The sequence below is a fragment of the Mesocricetus auratus genome, unplaced genomic scaffold (genome assembly GCF_017639785.1).
Source record: "Mesocricetus auratus isolate SY011 unplaced genomic scaffold, BCM_Maur_2.0 Super-Scaffold_100027, whole genome shotgun sequence".
Lineage (NCBI taxonomy): Eukaryota > Metazoa > Chordata > Mammalia > Rodentia > Cricetidae > Mesocricetus > Mesocricetus auratus.
Genome location: NW_024429208.1, coordinates 7,867,182 through 7,876,674, shown reverse-complemented (window position 1 = coordinate 7,876,674; position 9,493 = coordinate 7,867,182). Strand labels below are relative to the sequence as shown.

Here is a 9,493-nt window from a genome sequence, read left to right as displayed (position 1 = left end):
ACGCTGACTTGTCCGAGGCCTACATCAGGTCCTCAAACTGCGACTATGAATATATCACTCTTGCACAACTTGACATCTCCAGGAAGAACGGGAGGTGCCCAGTGGTCCCATCGGTATTTAGAGTCATTGTTATAGACCTATGGGTCTTAGGTGTCGGACTGCAAAGGAACAAGGCTCCAGTGTGACAACATAGAGGTTCTAGGTGTGGAGACCTTACCACACACCTTCCTGGACCATCCTATCCTCTAATTAACATCTATCTTCGGTGGGATTCACTTGGCAGGATGAAGTAAGTGCTCACTTTGAATGGCTGATAACTTCCTGGGGAGACCCAATGACCTGGTGCGGTGTTTCAGATCACAGTCCTCCACTGTCAACTACTGTTCCGTTAGATAGTACCTTCAGCCCTGCAGACTGCCTCCCACAACATGTGAATACACAGCTAGGAACGTCCTACAGTACTCTGCCCTGCCCAGGCTCAAGGGAGCGGAGCTTTAGGCTGTTGGCAGAGTGAAGAGCCTAAAGGACTGTGCGCAGTGGCCATTTAGAGGGACACTGGAGGAGCTAAAGCTGTAAGAGTGTCCCTGTTCCCTCCCTGGGAGGTCGCTTTTAAGTCCAGGGTCTCCCAGGCTCTGGTGCTGAGGGTTAACTGACCTGAACAAGGACTTCAGTGGGCCCTGTCTTAGTCAGTGTTCTATTGCTGTGAAGAGACACCATGACCACGCCGCTCTTATAAAGGAAAATATTTAATCGGGGCTGGTTTACAGTTTCAGAGGTGTAGTCCATCATCTTCATGGTAGGAAGCACTGCAGACAGGCACGGCAGTTGAGAGGTCTACATCTGGATTCACAGGAAGCATGAAGAAGGCAGACACTGGACCTGGCTTGAGCATTTGAAACCCCAAAGCCCACCCCCAGTGACACACTTTCTCCAACAAGGCCACATCTCCTAATCCCTGTCAAGTAGGGCCACTCGCTTATGACCAAGCATTCAAATATACAGAGGCCGTTCCTATTCAACCACCACAGGCTCCCAAACGTACTTCTGGTTCATTCCTCAGAGGTATGTATTCCTGTCCTTTATCCTGCATCCCAGCGAGAGGGAGAGACCCCAAAGACTGGACCTGACATTCAGCTCATAACCCTGGTCCCACAGCGGGGGCCAATGATCACAGTCCTGTGGAACCAAGGGTCACAGTCCCTCTAAGTTCCCTGCTCATCCCTCCTGCCCACATTGCTGCCACATCCCAGGGGGTTTTGGGGGCTGAGTGGTACCCCCTAAATGGATGTGTTCACCGGCACTTGTGAATGCAAATGTATAAAGGCCCTAACCGTGTCAAGTTGAGATGAGCTCACTGCATTAGCGTGGCTGACACCATGGAGGAAGATGGGTTTGGACACACACACAGACACAGGGATCTCTTATGTGACAGTAGGGGTAGGGATCAGAGAGGAACTTCTGGGAGCTAAGGAGCTCCAGGCACCGCTGGTGGCTTTCTAGGCAGGAGCTCCAGGCACTCCTGGTGAGCATCGAGGCCTGGAACAGATGCTCACTCAGGACTCCAGAAGGACTCGGTGCTGCTGCACCTTGACTTTGGACCCTGAACCCAGGGCTGTGAGCAAAGTGTTTTCAATTTATTTAAACTCTAGTTTGCAAAACTCTGTTCCAGATGGAAACTCGGAGCAGACAGGCTCTGAAGAAGCAGCCAGACACCTTCAGCACAGGACCACTCCTCCTTGGCCCCAGGTGGGTGTGGCAGGGTGAGAGACTCCGCTTCTCTGCTGGTTGTGCCCAGTCTCTTCTCCCTTATCCTCCCTCAGACATCCCTACCCACCCCTCACTTGTCCAGCATGGGGAGTGGGGGATGTCCTTCTGTGTAAGCTGTGAATATGTGTTTCTTTTGTTGGCTGATGAATAAAGCTGCTTTGGCTAATGGACAGGCAGGATGTAGCCAGGAAGTATAGGTGGGGCTACCAGACTAGGAAAATGTTGGGAGGAGAGATGCAGAGAGTCACCAGGGACACACCATGTAACCGCTGAAGGAGTAACATGTTAGAGCTTTACAGGTAAGCCACAGACTCATGGTAATACAGAGCTTAATAGAAATAGGATAATAATTAAGGGAGAGCTAGCCAATAAGAAGCCTGAGCCACTGGCCAAACAGTTTATAAATTAATATAAGCCTCTGTGTGTTTATTTGGGACTAAAGCACTGCCAGACCTGGCTGGGAAGAAACTCCATCTTCACACAAGCCTTCAGCTCACTCTGTACCCACCTCTCCTATACCTCTTCCACAGCCTGGCCCCTAAATAAAGCAGCCATCTTCCTGCTGTCGGGGGATAGCCTAGGGTGGGTAGAGCCAATGGCACCCCCCACCCGTAAACCTCCTGAGACAAGGGCAAAGCCAGGAAGCCCTAGTTACAGCCACATGCTTACACCCAGGTCATCCAGGGAGAGGCACTGAGCTCCCCTCCGTCTCTAAGGATCTTTCAACTCCTCCACCCCACACCTGTCCATCCTACAGCCTCTCTTGAAGCCCGCTGAACCCTCCTCGCCTCATCCGCTTGAATGGACTGAGGCAGTGTCCTGGGACTTTGAGCTCTCTGTCCAGGATGAAGGTTCTGTCCTGGCCTTCACTGAGGTTCTGTTGTACTGAGCCCTGTGGACATAGCCTCACTCACTGACATTGGGGGCGGGATCTCACATTCTTGGTCATTAACTGGGCGGCTCCAAGTTCCGGTGGCTGGTCCCACACCTGGGGAAGACAGAGAGGAGGAGCCGTTACACATACGGGGATTTCCTGTCCCTGCTGTGGCAAAGGCCCATAGACCTGAAGAGTTAAAGTACAGATTTGTCTTCCAGTGCTTCTGGGGGGTCAGGGTCTGATCCAGAGTCTACTATTAAGGTCAAGGTGTTAGAGGACATCTCTCCCCTCCCCCACACCCTAAAGCTCACGGAGACTGTCTCCATGCCCTCCTAGAGGCCACATGCCCCTCTACACATCTTCCCTGGGTAGAACCCGCCCCTAGCAGCCCAACTCTCCATGCTGCACCCTCCCCTCCCTCTCCCCACGTAGCAGATCCTGTGTGCACCCCAGGCCTCCACAGATGAGCCGGTTACCCCCACACACAGCATCTCCAGCAAGACACCAGTCTTTAAATACTTCCTTCCACGAATAGGGAAAAAAATTTAAAACAACAACAACAACAAAAACCACGAGCTCTAGGACCATTCCACCAACCACACTGGGCCACTCTGGGCACTCTGTATTTGTCACCTGTGTGTGCCTTGACAGTGACACTGAGTTCCTTCCCTGACCCTTTCCTCCAGTTACTCACCTTGTCCATGGCGCCAGGCCTGGGGCCCAGGAGGATCAGGTGGCCAGAGACACAAGCTGTTCATTGTGTTTATGCGGGTGGGTCCCACTGGGCCTGGCAGGCCAGCACCAGCATCCTCCCACTGCTTAAAAAAAAAAAAAAAGGGCCTTTGTGCAGGCAGCAGGTCCCACCCTGCTTCACACGAGCCAAGACCGGCTCCCAGCTTCCCTGTTCGCAGGCAGGGTGACCGTGTGGCTCTTCATTTTGTGTGGTTACTGTCACCAGTATTGCACGCCAGAGGGACCAGCAGACCTGCCAGCTGAGGGCCCGTTCCTTCGTGGCTACAGTGTTGGTGAAGTTACAGGGAAATGGCACCTGGGAAGACAGTGATGCTGGCCAGCCAGGCCCTGTGGCAATGGCAGGACTACTTGAGACACCTCCTGAATCCCTTGGGTAAATAACATGGTCCCTGTGGAGTAGTACACTCAGAAGAGGGTGAGCTTCCCCAGGGGGCACTGACAGCCTGGTGGCCAGCAGGTGCTTGAACTGACTGATGCTGTTGTCTCTGTGGAAAAGATTAAGGACAGGAGGGAAGGAGGTGGCCAAGAGACAACAGTGAGCATTGGAGGCTGCAGCCATGACAAAGGCTGGAGTCTGGAAGGCAGTGGGGTCCCAAGGGACCTGGGAGCCATTAGGACCTGGGAGAGGTGACAGCATCACCGCACCATCCCCGGCACCATCCTTGGTACCATTCCTGGCGCCATCTCTGTCAACATTTAGTTTCCAGCAAGTCCCCAGGAGTCAACATGCACCCTGGCTTGGAACATGTCCCCAGGCCTGCTGCTGCTGTTAGTCCAGGCATCTCAAAGGCTCCAGGATGGGGACACGCTTAAGAAAAGACTATGAGCTGTAGTGACACCATCCCACTCATACAGCGTAGGGTACGGGCTCCTACCAACCCCCCGGGGGAAGATGCCTCCCCGAGGCTCCAGTGTTAGATTGCAGAGTGGCCAGGCCAGGGGCTTGCTGCCTCCTTTTTGTTCCAGTTCTCTGGAAGGTCATAGCCACTGACAACAGGAGCCGAGGCTGCTTGGCATCCTAGAAGTGGAGACTCCAGCACTGTCCCCAGGGCCAGGGTCAGGATGGGAGGGAAGGAAGAAACAAGGGAGCCGCTTTTGTGAAGAGAGAACTGGGTGGGGGCACAGGAAGGGCAGGGAAGGAAAACGGGAAGAAGGGTGGGGAGGGCAGCACGGATGGAAATTGCTTGAAGCCGCAAGGACAGGCCCCGCTTTGACCTGAGGTAGAGGGCGGCAGGAGCCTTCTCTACTCCCCACACAAGGCCTCAGACGCCAGGCTTCTGCAGCTCTTCTGGAGCCAGCCCAGGAAAGGCCTCCATAGACTATGAGGGTGGCCCCCATTCCCACCTCATCTGCTTGAGGCCTTATTTCAAGCCCATGGGACATTCCACAGGCTGGAGTGTCCAGCCGTAAATGCCACCAGCGGCTGAGGCAGTGGCAGTGTGGTACAGGAGCTGCTGCTGGGTCTCCCGGCTGTGAGCACTGTTCCTGGAGCCATTCCAAGAGTGGATGGGAATAGGTAGCCCAACACCAAGGGGCTTGGAGAGACCAGCTCAGGAGGAGAGCTACTGGAGCCAGGCTGTGGGGAAACCAAGTCTCCAACGACACTGGGGAGATCTGCTGGAGTTAGGACCACACCCAGGGTCAAGGGTCATGGGAGAAGCCCTCGAGGACAGCAAGGCAAGGGCAGTGAAGGAGGATAGACTTCTCCCATGACAGACTCCCATCAGAGTCGTCTACCTCCAATGCTCTTCCCCGCTTCCAAACGGCTGGAAGCCCAACCAGAAGCCCAAACTACCTGGCGGACAGTTTGCTAGTGCATGACATAGACAACATGAAAAGGGACAGAGAAAAACTACACACAAAGAAAGATCCATCTGTTACCCCTGTTGCTGTCATGATGGTTGGTTGATAGTTGTGGTAGAGATGGTAATGGTCCTGGCCATGGTTTTGGTGACAGTGACAGCGGTATTTGCGGTGGTGACAGTGATGGCAATGGTCCCGGTGGTCATGTCCGTAGATTTAGTGGACATGACGATGCTCATGTTGGTAATAGCAGTCATGGTGGTGGCGATGGTGGTCGTGTTCTTAGGTTTGGTGGTGATGATGATGTTGGTGCTGGCGATGATGGTGGTGAGGGCAGCCATACGACACTAATGTTGGTAATCGTGGTGATGCCGGTGGTGACAGAGATGTGATAGTGATGGTGATCATTGCATTAGTTTTGGTGGTGGCGGATGTTGGTGATGGTGATGGTGGTGACGGGAGTGAAATGACGGTGATGGTAGTCATGTTCTAAGTTTTGGTGGTCATGGTGTTCACAGTTTCAGTGGCCATGGTGACTACACCCCCAGGGCAGGTAATGAAACTGTCATTTTCTGAAGAGCTGGGACTGTCCGGTAGCCTTTTACTCTCTGCATTAGACCTCTTATTCATCTTGCAAACATGAACAAACCCTGAGTCCCCTCTGTCCACACTGGGCTGCTGAGTAATGTCACCAGGCACAGGAAATCACTACTGGCCAGGATGAGTCCTGCTGGTCATTAACTCACCACCCAGCTACTGTTTACCCACACTGCCATATAGCCTAGTCTCTCCTTGGATGGCTGGCCACAGGTCATGCATACCATGGCAGGCCTGTGCACAACACCAACCCTTCCTAGCCCAGGTCACTTATTTCCCAAGGCCTTCATGGGCTACCCCATGGGAAGTTTGCTTCTTAGAGCTAATGCTGCCCAGGGTTCCTCCTCCCTCTTCTACCCAGGTACCTGCCCACCCAGCAAAGGTTTTTTTCTCCTTCTCGGGCCTCTAGGAAGCTACCCCTCCTTCCTGTCAGTGAGGAACGCAGCTGGCACAGGGAGGAAAAGACATACTGACATCTCAGGAAGAAAGCTGCCGGCTGCAAACCCACACCTGCCTGGTCTCTAAGCACACCCTGTCTTCTCTCCGGCAGAGGACAGGTGGGTGTATTCAGTCCAAGTTCACAAAATAGAGCAGTCTGACCCTACATGGTTTATGCGTGAGTTCACTCCATTGCTCTTTTATTTATTTTTCTTTTTGCTGGGGATTTGGCAAGGAGCATGCCAGGCAAACACTTTACCAAACTAGCTAGCCCCAGCTCCCTCCCATGTCCCTCTTCAAGCCGGACTTGACTATAAGCACACATGTACAAATATACTGCATACACACTGCACTATCACACAACACACTTACACTAACAGGCATGTACATATTAACATGCACAAAATCATATGTCACACATAAGCCACACACATATTTTCATGTGCCTAACACATAGGAACCCATTTTAATACCACACACACTCATTCATGACACAATATCCCCATATGCACATAACATTCATGTACCTACCTACATGTGACATGCTCAGACATGCTTTTGAACACACATACACATATACACACACCAAGTCCACAAACAGCACACTCACTTTTACACATATGCAAAAAGTCCTTCCCATACAAGAGCACACATAACACACCAATAACATAGAGCATATACTACACATACACACACCATATAAAGACACACACCAGTGTCTTTTCATCTTCTGTGATTTTCCACATTGGTACTGGCCAGAAGGAGGCTGCCCACCATTTTTCTTACTGCCTCCCGGACCTTGACCACAGAAGCATCCTTACTTTTAGGCCCAGTCCCAGCGGTGCATGGCTAGGTGTGTCTGGCTCCTGGGACAAAGAATGGCTGTAGATGGAGGAGATTCTGCTGTGAACACCATGTAGCCAACCTAGGCTGCCCAGCCCCCAGGAGGACTCCAAACAGGCCTGGACTCCTGGAGCCCAGCCGTGGGAATGGCTGCCTAGGAGAAGCATGGGGGTAAAGAGTATGCCTCTGGCCCAACAAGTAGCAGGTGCCCCTCAGCCAGTGTAGCAGGACCTTGGCTGTGGCTCCCAGGAACCCGCACCAGAATCCTCCCGCTACACTAATGATGCTGCCACTTATGCAGTCCCCTTCTCCTTTCCTACCTCCTTGGGGACATACACCCCAGAAAGGAGACAGCTTCCACTGGATATGCTAATAAAGGGCAAGGAGCTGGAGGAAAGGGAAGAGGAGGAAGAAGAGGAGGACTTGGCAAATATTTGCTAAGGGAATGAATGCGTGGAACACAGCTCTGCAGCCCCTGGGCGGCCCTGAAAACACAGAAACCAGGAAGGGAAGAAACTGCAAAAGGAGAAGGCAGCCCTGCCTCCAGGGAAGAGGACTTTGAGGGCTGGCAAGCCTGCCCCTTCTCCTCAGATCCCTCTGAGGACCCTGAGCCTCTAGCGTGCTCGCTTGTGAGCAGCTGAGCTGCCAGACAGACATTAGCAGAGGCAGTGCTGGGGGGAGGGGATGGAGGGCGCACACAGCCTGTCACTGCAGCTGCTTTGTACCAAATGCCTGGGATTCTAGAGTCCCTCCCACCCAGCAAGCAGGACCAGCTGAAGGCTGCCCCCTCAAGCTGGCTGCCCGGGAAGGGTCTACCTGCAGCCGTGTCTCATCCTCATTCAAATGCCAGCCAGCGTGAGTACTGTGCTTAGGAGGCCCCTCCCACCCATGCTCGCCATGAGGCAACCTGACCCGGCCCTCTTCATCATCACATGCTCCCCCTCCACCTCCCACCCCCACAAGCCACCCTACGAGTCACAAGGCAGAGTTTCCATTAGCGTCAAACGTACGTGGATGCTGGTCCTAAAACCGGTGGGAACGCAAGGGGAGAGGACAGTTTTAGAAAATTCACATGCCTGGAGTCACATGGTGACCAAAAACACAGCGCCCCCCCCAACGTGGGGCAAATGGTCCTTAGGGTGTGGACTCTGTATTTGTCTGTGTCCCCGTCACACAGCCACTTCAAGGAGGGGGGTGACAGATGCTCACCCTTAAATAAGTTATTCCACCTATAAAGCGCAGTGCTGGAGGGTTCAGTGTTCTCCAGGACTGAAAAGCCTGTTTGAGTCCTGCCCCACAAGTGCTCCCAAGTCTGTGTCACTGGCCAAAGCAGCCTGGAAGGAGTTGGGCATGTGCCCCAAGTTCAAGCACTCCAAATTGCCCAGAGTTTTCTTGGATGGTCAGTATAATCTCCAGAACCCCGCCCTCCCACCCCAAGTTCAAGGAGGACCCTATGCCTAAGGTTCCTGGGTCATTTCTGCTGAAAACCAAGCCACCACAGGAAGCAGCAAGCTTAGGGAACAAAGGCACTGACTCTTAGTGAGTGCTCAGGGCTCTCTGTTGGCCCGGCCATGGGCTCACTATGGCGCTCAGGCACCTGGAGTAGAGTTCAAAAAGATTTGAGGAGTGGGAAAACTCGCAATCCCTGCCAGCTCTCTAGCACGGGCGGGGCCGGTCAGTGTGAATAGAGCCATCTCCTTCTGCACAGTGGAAAATCAGGGAGCTCACTATTGCAGGGGCGCCCTGTTCCAGCTATTCCCCACTGCTGGCATTCCTACAAAACAACAACAAAAAACCAAAACCAAAACTAAACAAAGCACTAATGCGCAAATCAGAAACCAGGAAGAGCCATTCCAACCCTGCAGATCTGCTGTGCCCGCCCTAACCCAGGTGCATCCAGCCAGTCTCCATACACTCCAGATTGTGGTCCTTTCCCGGAGACTGGGAACGGGTAGAAGGCTTCCACACAGCAAGGCGCGGGGGGGGGGGGCATCTCAGACCCACTGGACTCCAGCTTCACAGTTTTGGTTGAGAACATAGGTTCATACGTTCAAATACTTGGTCCCCAGTTGGTGAAACTTTGGAAAGGATTAGGAGGTGTGGCATTGTTGAAGGAGGTGTGTCGCCATGGGGCAGGCTCTGAGGTTTCAAACGACTCAAGCAATTCCCAGTGTGTCTTTCTCTCCCTGACTTGTGGTTATGGGTCAAGATGTAGGCTCTCAGCTGGCCCATCGCTCAACCACCATGGACTCTAACCCTCTGAAACCATAAGCCAAATGAACCCGTTTCTTTTATAAGCTGCTTTGGTCATGGTGTTTTGTCACAGCAAAGGAAAAGTAACCAAGATAGACTCCAGGCAGCCGTGTTATTCCAGAAACTTCCCCTAGTGCCAAGCCAGTAGGTAGTGTCCAGTTC

At 53.0% G+C, this 9,493-nt stretch overlaps 1 long non-coding RNA gene across 2 annotated transcripts; it reads right to left on the bottom strand.

Annotated features, from left to right (window-relative positions):
- Positions 1 to 730: 730 nt before the first annotated feature.
- LOC121134322 lies at positions 731 to 7,956 on the bottom strand. Of its 2 annotated transcripts, XR_005871403.1 has the most exons (3): positions 7,895 to 7,956; positions 3,339 to 7,117; positions 731 to 2,755 (listed from the first exon to the last, which is right to left on the bottom strand). It is a non-coding gene; the product is annotated as an uncharacterized LOC121134322 (long non-coding RNA). The 2 variants fall into 2 exon arrangements; XR_005871402.1 differs by having other exon boundaries at positions 3,339 to 7,920.
- Between the last annotated feature and the right edge of the window lie 1,537 nt (positions 7,957 to 9,493).